The sequence below is a fragment of the Paroedura picta genome, chromosome 8, assembly GCF_049243985.1.
Source record: "Paroedura picta isolate Pp20150507F chromosome 8, Ppicta_v3.0, whole genome shotgun sequence".
Classification (NCBI taxonomy): domain Eukaryota; kingdom Metazoa; phylum Chordata; class Lepidosauria; order Squamata; family Gekkonidae; genus Paroedura; species Paroedura picta.
In genome coordinates, this window is record NC_135376.1 from 12,317,157 (window position 1) to 12,331,359 (window position 14,203).

Consider the following 14,203-nt stretch of genomic DNA (forward strand, 5'->3'; position numbering starts at 1 on the left):
CTCACAACAACCCTGTAAAGTAAGTAGCTGAGAGAAAATAGGACCAGGGAATTGTGAACCAAGTGGGACTTGGAACCTGGGTCTTCCAAGGCTTAGCTCAATCCTCTAACGTCTACGTTACACGAGGTCTCAAAATCAGCATAAAGTTTCACAGGAAAGAAGTTCCCCATTGCCCTGAATATGGAGTGTCATGTTGCCTGGTTTTATTCTTTTATTTCTATTTTTTTTTAAATGGGACCCACCTCTAATCATCACCACCATCTTTATGTTTGTATCCTGTTCTGTCTGGCCTCAACCATGGGCTTGGGGGAACAGGTTTGACTAGCAGGCCCTGCGGGGGTTGATTGAGGTCTGGCAGGGCCCTGATCGCCTTCAGCAGAGTGTCCCACCAGGCCAAAGTGTCCCACCAGTCTCCTTACCAAAAAGCTTAAAGGCAACCATTAATGGATAGACTGTGGAAACAAGTACAATAAAGCCACAAAACATCCTCATTAATGACCAGCGGTCACAAAACCATCAGAATAACCTATTACAATGAACAAGGCAAGTACATTGATCAACTTCCCCAATAAACAAGACTGATCAGACAGGGAGAACATCACTGACAAACAGCCCAATCAAAACATCACTCAGAAGCTCCGTGGAAGAGAACTGCCTTATGGGCTCTTCTAAACTACTCCAGCAAGCCTGTTGGGATCATGAGAGAAAAGCCTCAAGGCCAAACTTGAGAGATGGGCACCATCCAGAGGAAGGATTGCTGGGGAAAGTGCTAATGACACATGGGCTTACGCATGAAGGGGGTGTCCTTCAGAGTGAGCTTTAAAAGATTCAACAGACTGAACTGAGCCAAAAGGTATACACAGGTGACTAGTGCAGCTGTTGTAAAGCAAATTCAGGTGGGAAGCCTGAAGTGGCACCTTTAAGACCAACCAAATTTTATTCAAGGTATAAGCTTTTGCATGCATGCATTTTGTGTGTGTGGCACCTGAAGAAGTGTGCATACACATGGAAGCTTACACTTTGAATAAAACTTTGTTGGTCTTAAATTTGCCGCTGGACTCTAACTTTGTTCTGTTGTGGCCCAGGTGTGAGATTTACTGGCACATCCCCGGAAGTAGACAAGTGGCTGCATTTAGTGCTGATGGAAGCTTCTGGGATGTCTCTAAAGACATTTCCACAGAGAACACAATACCATACTCCAAGCTACAGTTTACAGAAGCATGGTTTACTGTAGTCAGATCAGCCAAGCCTAGAAGAGAAGACAGATAACATCAGCATACATGGATGGATGGAAACATTATCCTGGTTATCCAATTGCAGGGAGGAAAGAGCGAGCACCCCAAGCTCCTTATATGATCTACTAAGGACAACCTAACCCTGCGCAGAACTGACAGCTCAGCCCTTCCAGGTTGTAATGCTGGTTGGGAAACCTTTTCTGGATTCTGCTTTCTGCAGTGGAGTCAATGTACTTAGAATCCGATGCTTTCTCCCATTCCTTCATGTCTATTTCCTTAGCAAATGCCGTTCTTGCTAAAACGACACAAAGATATGATATGATGGCTTGTATGATTATAACAAGACCCTTTTGCGCAGAATTTTTTAGCAGTGTGGAATTGTGCACAACTACAAACATTGCATAAGATTGAATAAAATTGCATCAAATTTATTTTGGCATGGCGCTTTACCAATGCGCGGAAACGGATGCCGAGGTCAGTAAGAGATTAAAATTGATGTCATCACCTGTATGATCACATCAAGACTGCATTTTTGTGCTGTTTATCAATGTACACTTATGTATTCAAAACGCAGAAGATAAATGATCTGCAAGAATTGAAGGAACGTCAATCCCTTTATTTCATACAGTCATAGGCCAGCAAATTGAAGGACTGTCATGCCTGCATGCTCCAATTTATTAGAACATTTTAACCATTCCAGAAACACCAGTGATTTTTAAAAATCATCCAGTTTAACCAAAATGCAGGAGGAGTGGACCATGGTCCATTCATGGAACAAAAGAAGAAAAACGGAATGAGGAAATCCATCTTATTGCTAGCCCAAACTCGAAGACGGTGTCAAAGTATAGCCTGATTAGTGTACCAGTTTATGAACCATTCATGAAGATAATGATTACTGTATTGGCAACTTCTCTTAGGTGCACTTGTGGTTGTGTGAAGATATATTGACTTATTTAAACTGAGCATCATCATGCATGGCCTGCATTCCCATGCCTGCTCGTTTTGAAGGCTAGGTGTGCGTTACCCTCCACTGATTTATGTTTTCTTGCTTCTAAACGTCTTTCTTTGAAAGGATCCAAATTATTTTAGTCTTTTATTATGCTCGGAGAGAACAAAGTACTGTTTGAAACCATTATCTGAAAAGCTTCTGCTGCGGTCTTCTATTGTGAGGCTCTGAATGCAGCCACTACTGGAATGCAAGACCCTTCCCTCCTCCTCCAAAACACACACAAAAACAGCAACAAAACTACGGCAGGAGACCAAAAGTGGGGCTTTGTGCTTCCCTGCAGACAGTTAGTGTAACCACCAGCTCCATGGAAGATGACTATAATGGGTCAAATCCTCAAATCCACACGAATTGTAATGGCTTAAGTGCAAATGTAGGTACTACCATGAAAGCCAAGAACGCCCTTTCCAATATACCATCCACATGCCAGATTTAGCTGGTAACATCCACTCCGGAAGAGTGGATGCCCCCAACTGTGGCCCTTGCTTCAACTGGAGATTCATCAATAGCCAATATTCAGGAAGAAGGTGACCCACCGTGATGTAATTATGGAACTGTCCTCCATGAATTTGTCTGACTCACACTTAAGTCCCTCTTCACAAGTAGCCATCAATTCATCTTGGTGATTTTCATAGGTTAATTGGGCAGAAGACAGAATGGAGATATTAACTCTAGGATCTGTTATTTCCCCAATCTTGCTCAATCTTCATTTAATACCTTTATAAGATGTCTCCATAGCTTTGGTCTCCATAGCTTTGGTCAAGTGGCAAAGGACAAACAAAGGGAATTTAATCCAGTTAAGACAGAGGTGATTTTAATTTGGAAAAAACTACCGTTGTGGAGAGGATCCAGTTGAATGTGTTAGATTGGACCCTATGCAACATGGTTTGTCCCATTGGGTCTAATGCCTCTTTATGCCCAGATAAAATAGTTCCACCGACACAGACCAAATCCCCTTCCCACTAGCTGTTTTTACAGCTAATGTACATATCAGAAGATACAATTCCCAGCCCTAAACATTAATTTTGGCCCTTAACCCAGTTAGAAAAAGAAGAGATACCTCACTTTTTACTACCCAAAGGAGTCCCAAAATGGCTTTCAATCACCTGTCCTTCTTCTCTCCAAAACAAACACCCTGTGACAAAGGTGAGATGGAGAGGACTCTGAAGGAATTGTGACTGGCCCAAGGTCACCCAGCTGGCTGCATGTGGAGAAGGGGTGGGGAATCAAACCTGGTTCTCCAGATTGGAAGCTGCCTCTCTTAACCACGGAACCAAGCTGGCTCTCAGCATTGCTCAGCAAACCTCTATCTATCTGTACCTCAGGTTGCAGGTAAGGTCACAATGCTTAATACTCCCCCATCCAGAAAAGAAGAGCACCTGGAAAACTTGGCTATATGAGTGAAGACTGAAAGTCCCTTCCACTGGCATGTACCTCTCAGCGTAAATGCTACCCAATTTACCACAAAAGGGTTACCCTAATTAATCTACCACACTTAAGGGTAGTGACTCCAGTGAGCCCATCTTGGAATTAGCTCACTGGTCCAGCAAACCATCTCCTTGCCCACTGGCTGCTGGGAAGGATCACTTGTAGCTGAAGTCAACGGACCTTCTCCTACCATTGCAAAGGTACACAAAAAACAAGGAATGGATCACAAAAACCAAGGGAATAAGTCAAACCTGAAAGCAGAATAAGCAGCAATCATATTTCCTAGGAGTAATCAGCTGAACACAATCCATGCTGTGAGACTATCCGCTTTTTCTCATTGCGATTCAGGACACATACTGGGCAATTCCAAAGAGAAAATCAGATTTTGAAAAAAAAAAAAAAAGGTGCAGAGTGCAAGCATGGGATTCGAATTGCAGGCACCCCGATGCAAATTCAGTGATAATCAGAAGTAAGATGAGCGTGCAGAAAGGGACACAGATGCAAACATGGTTGCAGAGAAAATAATTATGTCTGTGCTGTATTGACGCTGGGATGTAAGAGATGACATGCGTGCCTGAAAGCTGAGCATGTGAAAGTGCTGTGGTACGGCCATCGCACCCCAAGCAAACTCCAGCAACTGGCTCATCTCAATGATCAGCTGATAGTTCAGTGCCACATTCACCCTGGGAGATCATGAAGCCACAGGAATAGGACTATCCCAGCTTTCAGGCAGAAGAGATGCAGTGTGATGTCATGGTTAGAATGTTGGCCTAGGATCTGGGAGACCCAGATTCCGGTCCCTCACTCTGACATGAAAGTTCGCTGGGTGACCTTGGGCTAGTCACACACTCTCAGGCTACCTTAACCCTACAGGGTTGTTATCATGGTAAAATGGAAGGTAGGAGAATGATGTAAGCTGCTCTGGCTCCCCACTTGGGAGAAAGACAGGGTAGAATCATAGAGTTGGAAAAACCTTCAGGGCCATCTAGTCCAACCCCCTGCAGAATACAGGAAATATGGAGGAGGGCAGGATGCTGTTTCTGTTGGCTGCAGAGGAGAGGAACACGCAGTAATGGGTTTAAACTTCAAGTACAACGATATAGGCTAGATATCAGGGAAAAAAATTTCACAGTCAGAGTAGTTCAGCAGTGGAATAGGCTACCTAAGGAGGTGGTGAACTCCCCCTCACTGGCAGTCTTCAAGCAAAGGTTGGATACACACTTTTCTTGGATGCTTTAGGATGCTTAGGGCTGATCCTGCATTGAGCAGGGGGTTGGACTAGATGGCCTGTATGGCCCCTTCTAACTCTATGATTCTATGATTCTCTGAAATTCACAACTACCTGCCCACCCACAGGGACACCGATGCCATGCCAGATGATGCCCCCCCCCCCAAAAAAAAAACAAATCTCAGAATCCCAGCTCAGTCTGGCCTGGAGGAAATCTGCCTCCCGACCACAAAGTAGCAGTCAGCATTTCCCTGGGCGTGCAAGAAAGGGCCACAAGAGCCAAACACCGACATAATCCCTTCTGCCCACCAACTCACAATCACAGTGTAAATAAAGTCATTTGTAAGTGCTTTCCCTCAACTCGCATCCTGAAAAGACTGAGCCTAGACAGAAGTACACCTCCTTAAGCAAGGATGCAGCTTTATAAGCCTTCGCCTCAGAGACTCCCCAAAAGAGTAGTCCTTGCGCTGAAGGAAGTCTGTTGCAGCTTCTTCCACTGCCTTTCCACATAGATCACCGCAGTCTAATCATCCTTGTGATTAAAAAAGGGAATGAGTGACAGATCTCCTATGTCACAGCTGGGCCGCTGCCAATAAATCTCCCTTTAAAAAGTCAAAACACCCAATATCTACTGAGGCGTCTAGAGGAGCTTTAATCAGATGCCGCTTAAGGTAGGACTCACGGCTTAATTGGTCTCTAGGAAGCGTCCCCTGGGTTAAAGCAGCGTGCCCATTACAGCTAACAAACAAGGCCCTGCTCTCAATACCTTCGGCTCCTCTATCCCTCCTCAAGACACTGTTTTAGAAATATCCCCTGCACCAAATTCCCCTGCGATAAATCTTTGAGCCTCAATTCACTGCGTTGGTGGAGAGGTGGCACGAAGAGAGCTATAGATGCCTTCGTGGTAGAGACAGGGGGCAGGGGAAGATTTATAGAGCCTTCAGCCTCTGGGACAAGCAACCCGGAGAGATTTATATCAGGCTTCCCTGGGAGAACGGGCAATATGGGGAGATTTATCGACACCTTCCCAACAGATGAGGAACCGCCACTACAAGCGCACTTACTCAATCTGCAAAATGGAGTGGCGGGGCCCTGGACTCTGCTGTCAATCCATGACAGCCACAAGCTGAATGGCACACGAAGGAGAGGTGCAAAGACGCTGGCTGAAGTCCTGACCCACACAAGGGCTTGTCAACAGAATGGGGGGGTCATGTCTTTTTAGGCCCAAAAGGCATTCCTTCAACCTCATCCTCAAACTGCTGATGCCAGACTTGGATGTGGGGCCGTCTAGCAGACATTTTCACCTTGCTGTTTGTTCTTGGTTGCTGGGCTGTTCGTTCTTCACGGCTTCCCTCCTTTTATCCACGTTGGCCTCTGCCCACTCCATTTCTCCTTGGAGTAACTTTGGGAGGCCGTCAGCTTACTCTTTTGAACTCCGCCCCACTTTCCGTGACGTTTGCACCTGGAATGCGGTGCTTTTTGTAAGGACGATTGGGACCTGCACTGCAGTGAATGCACTTGTAATTCGGATGCCACTGGTTCGAATGGAAGTTGAAATAAACCCCCACAAACCTGAATTTCTCAGATATAAATTTCAGGAGTCCCAAAAAGTCAGGAGCCCATTCCACCATTTCAGATATCCCTGATATGAACTGCAGTAGTAAATTTGGGGTATAATTTTAAATCAGGGATACCCACATGTGCATTCTTTATAGCACTATCACAAGAAGAAGAAGAAGAAGAAGAGTTAGTTCTTATATGCCACTTTTCCCTACCCGAAATAGGCTCAAAGCGGCTTACAGTCGCCTTCCTTTTCCTCTCCCTCCTGTGAATGTGGAGGGGGGTTTTCATTTATTTAAGAACCCAAAGGTTAAAGATGGCTCCGGATGCTGCAATATTAATACAATAATTTCTAAAACTTGGACCAATTTAACATTGTTATAAACATTGTCTGTGACAAAAGACAGAGCTATAATTTGATATAATTTCAGAGATGTCATATAAACTTCTGCCTTGGCTGATTTCCCGTGTCTGGAATGCGATTCTGATTGGGATTCTTTTTCTGTCCTTCCTCTCCTGATCCAAGAAAATATAGTACGGAAGCAGTATGTTATTGTGGTGGTAGTTTTATTGTATTAATACTGCAATGTCTGGAGCCAGACATTGTGTAATTATGATGCTTGATCACTGAAGCGTACGCTCAGGGTCTCATTAGGTCCAGATTTGACATAACTGTATGATTTTACTCTCTATGGGGCATTCTTTGTGTTGTTCACTTCACCTAACATGTCAAGAATGGTTTCCCCATGTTCTAGAATGACTTTGACACTTTGGGTACTTGGTGGAAGAGAGCATTGGAATCAGCAGGGAGTGATTTTGGCAGGCCGAGGAGAAATGGGTATGCCTGACCAGAGGAAACTGGAGTGCTCACCTGACTTTTCATATTATCAGTCACTTGTTTCAGCAGCTAATAGCAGCATAAATATGTTACAGCATAAATGCTGTTTTGGAACTTATGGAAGAAGCATGGCCCTGATGGAAAAGGTGTGAAGATAGAAATGGGAAATTTGGATAAATTTCTCATGCACTAGAACCTTGCAGCCAAGAATGTGGTTAGCTCTTTTTACAGTGTGGTGTTGTGGTTAAGAGCAGCGGCTTCTAATCTGGTGAGCTCTGCTTGATTTCCCGCTCCTCCACATGCAGCCAGCTGGGTGACTTTGAGCTCGCCACAGCACTGATAAAGCTGTTCTGACCAAGCAGGGACTCTCTAAGGCCCATTATGCACGGAGTGGAAAGTCTGCATTCGGGGTGGAATGGCGGCGGCTAAAATCACCAATTATGCATGCTGCAGGCGGCAACCGGGTGCAGAGTCAACGTATGCCGCCGAAAAAGCCACATTAGCGAGATGCGGAAGGAAGTGGAGCTTCCTGGGACCAGGGCGAAACCAGAAGCGACTCCGGAGTATCTGCGTGCATAATCGGATACTCTGGATTTTGCCGCCGTTGTGTTCCATCCCGTGCATAATCGGTTTGCTTCGCTTCTTCCTCCTCCTCGTTCTCCATGCCACCGTTTCAGCGGCCGTGCATAATAGGCCTTAGTCTCACCCACCTCACAGGGAGTCTGTTGTTGGGAGAGGAAAGGGAAGGCGATTGGAAGCCACTTTGATACTCCTTCGGGTAGAGAAAATGGGCATCCAAGAACCAACTCTTCTTCTTCTTCTGTAATATCAGGGCTCTCTCAGCCTCACCTCCCTCACAGGGTGTCTACTCTGGGGAGAGGAAAGGGAAGGCAATTGTAAGCCACTTTGGGTAGAGAAAAGTGGCATAAAAGAACCAACTCTTCTTCTTCAGTAATAGTAGGGCTCTCTCAGCCTCACCTCCCTCACAGGGTGTCTACTCTGGGGAGAGGAAAGGGAAGGCAATTGTAAGCCACTTTGGGTAGAGAAAAGTGGCATAAAAGAACCAACTCTTCTTCTTCTTCAGTAATATCAGGGGTCTCTCAGCCTCACTTCCCTCACAGGGTGTCTGTTGTGCGGAGAGGAAAGAGAAGGCGACTGTAAGCCGCTTTGAGACTCCTTTGGGTAGTGAAAAGCAACTCTTCTTCCTTGTGCAAAAACCAACCTTCTTCTTCATTATATAAGCTTCAAATACCATTTCCTCCCATAGGTGCATCTCTTCTTTACTTCTCACACTCTTCCTTCTAACTTTCCGGGTCACGTGCTCAGCGACACAGACCGATTGCTGCACATTGGAGGGGCCATCCCACCATCCCCACCAGTGGCCAGGAGGGACCTGACACACTAAGTACGCACCCGAAGTGATAACATCACATCACTTGCAACATGGGAACACTCTGATATTGGGACAAAAACTATATGGTAGAGTTTTACTATAGTTTTTGCCCCAATATCAAAAGTGTCATTGTGGTGTTGGTGGCATGATGACCTCCCTTCCATGCATGAGAAGTTACAGCATCCCATGGCTGGCAATGAGACCTAGGCCTAGTTGTGCTGCCAGGTAGTCTCATTGGCACTGGGAAGAGGATCTTTAGAGTGGGGATAATCCAGTGAGGCCTGGCATACCTAGCCAGAGCGGTGATCATAGAATCAGAATCATGGAAGGGGCCACACAGGCCATCTAGTCCAACCCCCTGCTCAACGCAGGATCAGCCCTAAGCATCCTAAAGCAATGGGATGGGACAGGTAGTTGATGGGACAGATAGTTCCCAGGCAAGCCCAGCACTGCACTGTGCTGGGCTTGCCTGGGAACTATCTGTCCCATCAACTACCTGGGAAGCATCTGAGCCCCATATAGTGTGTGTGTGTGTGGGGGGTCTCTCCCCATCCCTCCGGTGGGAGGTGAGGTGAGCAGGAATGACGCCCTCTTCAAGGGCCATTTCCCCACTCTCACTTGCCCCTGTTTCTGCCCCCATTTTCCACCGGCCCTTTTCCTTACCCTGGTGACGGCAGCTCGGCCAATCTGCAGCAAGAGACCTTTCTGCCCACTCTGCCACATCAGGGTAGCTCAGCCAGTTAATTTCCAGAGGCTCCATCAAGCCCCCAGGCAAAGCTCTTCAGCTTATTTCGTTACGTTCTGCCATTCAGATTCAATCAAATGCGGACACATAATTACCGTTGAGGAATATCTGAGTGAAATACACCCACCTAAGATAAATCTGACAATGGTGCCACTAATCCACTGTTGCCGCACAGTGACAGACTCGCACAGCACTGTAAAAGGAGCCCGAGATAAGGGAGAAACTCCAGCAAGCATCTTCTGGGTGCTTAAACAAGCCAATTTGTATTCAGTCCGTTCACTCCGTACTCTTGTTAGGTATTATGATTTTAAATATTAACACAGGCGTAAAACATTAATGGGGGGAAATATATTCAATTAAGACCTCAGAAGACAATTGTCAGTTTTGTACAGCAGAAGGAAGAATTTGTTGTTGTTTTCTACACACACGTACACGCACGCACACATAGCAAAACACACATCAAAGTATGGAAAATGTAGCTGACGCATATTGAGAGACACAAGCGTTTTGCCCATGGAGAGTGAGTTTCCCCCTCCTGTGACAATACAAAATGCCTCCCCCCAAGCATATTCTTAAGGGAGAGTCTCTTACCTGGAGACTTTGGGGGTGGAGCCAGGAGAGGGCAGGATTTGGGGAGGGAAGGGACCTCAATGGTGTACCATGCTATGGAGTCCACCATCCAAATTGGACATTTGCTCCAGGGGAACTGACCTCTGCGACCTGGAAATGAGCTGTAAACCGAGAGCATTCGTAGACCCTCAAGAACAGGCAACAGCACTGGGGGACATTGGTATGGGGCAGCCCACTTTTGACCCCTGCCTTCTGGAGCCCTAGGACATTGCCTAGCGCCTCCAAGTGGGTAGGCTGCATCTGCACATAATTAGTAAGAGCCATGATAGCACCAGGAGCAACTTGAGTTGCAACACCAAAAAGTGTCATAACAATGCTAAGATAACATTGCAGTGCATCAATAAAGACAGTTCCAATATTTCTCCTAGATATTGTTGCATAGTCCAACAAAAAGCGGTGCAAAACACTAATAACTGAAGGAGGGGGGGACTGTGGCTCACTGGAGGAGCCCCTATTTTGCACGTAAATGTCCCAGTTTTGAGAAAACCTGGTTATTCTGTTTTCCAGGTATATCAGGCATGGAATCCATGCATTCACATTTTGTTTTTGTTTGTTTGTTTGTTTTTTTGCATTTATTTATTTATAGAACCCTGTTTCATTTTCAGTCCTTTCAGCCATGAGTTGGTGGGATTAATAAAACAAGAACAAAGCAAATAAATAAAAACAATAAATACGGAGAACATATAGAAACAGAGGCAAGGATTCTAGCAACAGTTTCCAGCCAGCCCACATCATTTGAAAATAACAGTTTCAGTATAATATAATTGCTAGAGCACTAAACATCAGCGTTGACAAGAGATTCTCTCTTTGGTAATTATCTCAAGGATGGTTCTGATGGAGAATCAAAGGCAATGTAAACACATAGACCTCTGCAGGTGTTATGATATATGCTGCGTGGCATTTGTGCAAAAGCCTGTCTCACATCCCAGACCTTGTCTTTCAATTTTACATAAACTTTTCTTGTTTATGTGCCATTACCTTCACCACAGACACGCAATTAGTAATTTCTCAAGAAGTCTTCATTCCACTTGAAAAGTGATTCTCCATATGGACCCTGACATCACTTGCACAAATCCCTGGCTCCTCTTTACCTGGCAGTGCTAGCATGGTAGAGCGGTTAAGAGTGGCAGACGCTCATCTGGAGGGTTTGACTCCCCACTCCTTCATGTGAAGCCTGCTAGGTGACCTGGGGCCAGTTACAGTTCTCTCAGGACTCTCTTAGCCCCACCTGCCTGTCAAGATACCTGTTGTGGGGAGAGGAAGAGGGAAAGATGATTGTAAGCCACTTTGAGATTCCTTAAGGTAGAGAAAAACAGGGTGTAAAACCTTCTTCTTCTTCTTCTTCTTCTTCTTCTTCTTCTTCTTCTTCTTCTTCTTCTTCTTCTTCTTCTTCTTCTTCTTCTTCTTCTTCTTCTTCTTCTTGTCTTAAACTTCAACTGGCAGACCCAATCAGTTATCAGGAAAAAAAAATATCCACTCATTCTCTTCTTTCCAGTAGGAAGGTCACAGTTTGGCTATTAAAAACACCCTCTTGCCAACAATTTCAAGTAGGATCGTTCATTCTGCCGTCTTCAGATTTCACCACTTCATGCTACAGCATGTGGGTGGGTAGACCAGGAGTCGGTTTGTGACTCCATGGTGGGAACACCTGCTTTGCATGCAGACAGTCCCAGGTTCAATCCAATTAGAAGGATCAGGTAATTAGTCCTCTGCTTGGGACCAATAAGAGTTGCAACCAATCAGAGTAGACACTACCGACCTATGGAGACCACTGATCTGACTCAGTATAAAGCAGTCTAAAGCACCATGCAGCAGAAAGTGAAATAAGCCCTTCTTGAGGGCCAATGAGATGCTTCCATTATGAAGACACTGGCCAGACCACACCTGGAGAACTGTGTGCAGTTCTGGAGGCCTCACTTCAAGAAGGACGTAAATAAAATTGAAAGGGTACAGAGGAGAGCGACGAAGATGATTTGGGGCCAAGGGACCAAGCCCTATGAAGATAGGTTGAGGGACTTGGGAATGTTCAGCCTGGAGAAAAGGAGGTTGAGAGGGGACATGATAGCCCTCTTTAAGTATTTGAAAGGTTGTCACTTGGAGGAGGGCAGGACGCTGTTCCCGTTGGCTGCAGAGGAGAGGACACGCAGTAATGGGTTTAAACTTCAAGTACAACGATATAGGCTAGATATCAGGAAAAAAATTTCACAGTCAGAGTAGTTCAGCAGTGGAATAGGCTGCCTAAGGAGGTGGTGAGCTCCCCCTCACTGGCAGTCTTCAAGCAAAGGTTGGATACACACTTTTCTTGGATGCTTTAGGATGCTAGGGCTAATCCTGCATTGAGCAGGGGGTTGGACTAGATGGCCTGTATGGCCCCTTCCAACTCTATGATTCTATGATTCTAAAGGGGAACCGGAAAATCTCAGGAGACCCATGGATGTGCTATGGATTGCTGCTGAACCCACTGCAATGGCATGTCTGCAATAAACCACTGTCCTTGCCTGCTATTCTGACAACAATGAGCCGAAAGCAAGCCCATTTGCTAAACATGCTGCAAACCTTTAATTCTGTGCTGTAATTACCTATTATACTGTTTGGCTGCTGCTGAGCCAAGAAGAGTGCAAAACAAAAAAAAATGGCACTCAACCACAAATGATTTAATATTCCTTTCATTCTAACTTGAGCAGGGGAGCTAAACAGTATATAGAATAAAAGTAGCAGGCTTTCCAAGAATACAAATGCATGTTCTGGAAAATGAGCAGGAGCCAACTGAAGCAAACAAACAAAACCCTTTGAATGACATGAGTGAAAACTGGATTTCAAAATCACTATTATATACTGGCATATTCCAAATACCCTGAAATCTATATTCTTTCATCCTGTCCTTCCAAGGAGCTCACGGGAGTGAACAAAGTCTCTTCTCCGCATACACATAACATTTCATCTTGGCAACAACTCTGCAAGGAAGGGTTTCGGGGGGGGGGGGGGGGGTATCTGCAGTAGAACAGCTAGATTAAAGGCCAGGGACACCACAGGGACCAAGAAATGTGGGCGGTATAAGCTTTTGAGAAGGAAGCTTTGACTTTTGAAAGCTTGGACCCAAAAGATCTTCTTGGTATCGAAGATGCTACAAGACTCAAATCTAGCTCTCCTACAGAGAATGACAGGCCAAGGTGGTCCCATGTATCCCAAGATACTCTAATCATGATATCAGGACTTCTCAACCAGGGTTTCGTGAAATCTAGAGTTTCTTGAAGGCTTCTCAAAAGGTTTACTGAATGGGTGGGAGTTAATTAATTTCTATTTTTTCCAATTTGTTAAACATTTATTGAGCAATATGACCATATATGTTGATCTAACAACCCCCTAAAAAAATGGCCAATAATGGCCCTGGAGGAGGTGGGACAGGGAGGAGCCCTAGGTGGGTGTGTATACAACTATGCTTTCCAGCCATATGATGTACGATCATGCCACTTCTGGGGTTTCTTGAAGCCTGAAGGATCATTCAAGGGTTTCTCAACGGTAAAATAGTGGAGAAAGGCTGCAATACACCATAGCGACTCTCTTACCAGGGTCAGAATCAAAAGAACAGGTACAAAGGAAGAAGTTCCTGACAGTTAAGAGTGGTTTCTCAGTTGAACAGGCTTCCTCGGGAGGTGGTGGGTTCTCCATCTTTGGAAATTTTTAAACCGAGGCTAGAAAGCCATCTGACGGAAAGGCTGATTCTGTGAAGGCAAAGGGGTGGCAGGTTACAGTAGATAAGCAATTGGGATGGGAGTGTCCTGCATAGTGCAGGGGGTTGGACTAGATGACCCATGAGGCCCCTTCCGACTCTATTATTCTATGATTCTATTATTCTAAGGCAGGGGTAGACAACTGCGGCCCTCCAGATGTCCATGGACTACAATTCCCAGGAGCCTCTGCCAGTGTTCACTGGCAGGGGCTCCTGGGAATTGTAGTCCATGGACATCTGGAGGGCCGCAGTTTGACTACCCCTGTTCTAAGGCATCCATACGTACACTGGCCTTTAACTGCTTGTGTTTTCCTAGGTGGTGTTTCATCAGCTTCACTACTCTCAGCGCTCTTCTGACTTTACAAGAAGGCCAAAATCTGTGCATCCATGTGGACAGGTGGTCCTCTCTA

The 14,203-nt window shown here is 45.4% G+C and overlaps 1 protein-coding gene across 11 annotated transcripts in view; it reads right to left on the bottom strand.

Annotated features, from left to right (window-relative positions):
* The window catches only part of NLGN1 (neuroligin 1), a 692,408-nt gene that overhangs the window by 400,689 nt on the left and 277,516 nt on the right, over window positions 1–14,203 (bottom strand). The gene's annotated exons all lie outside the window — the stretch shown is intronic.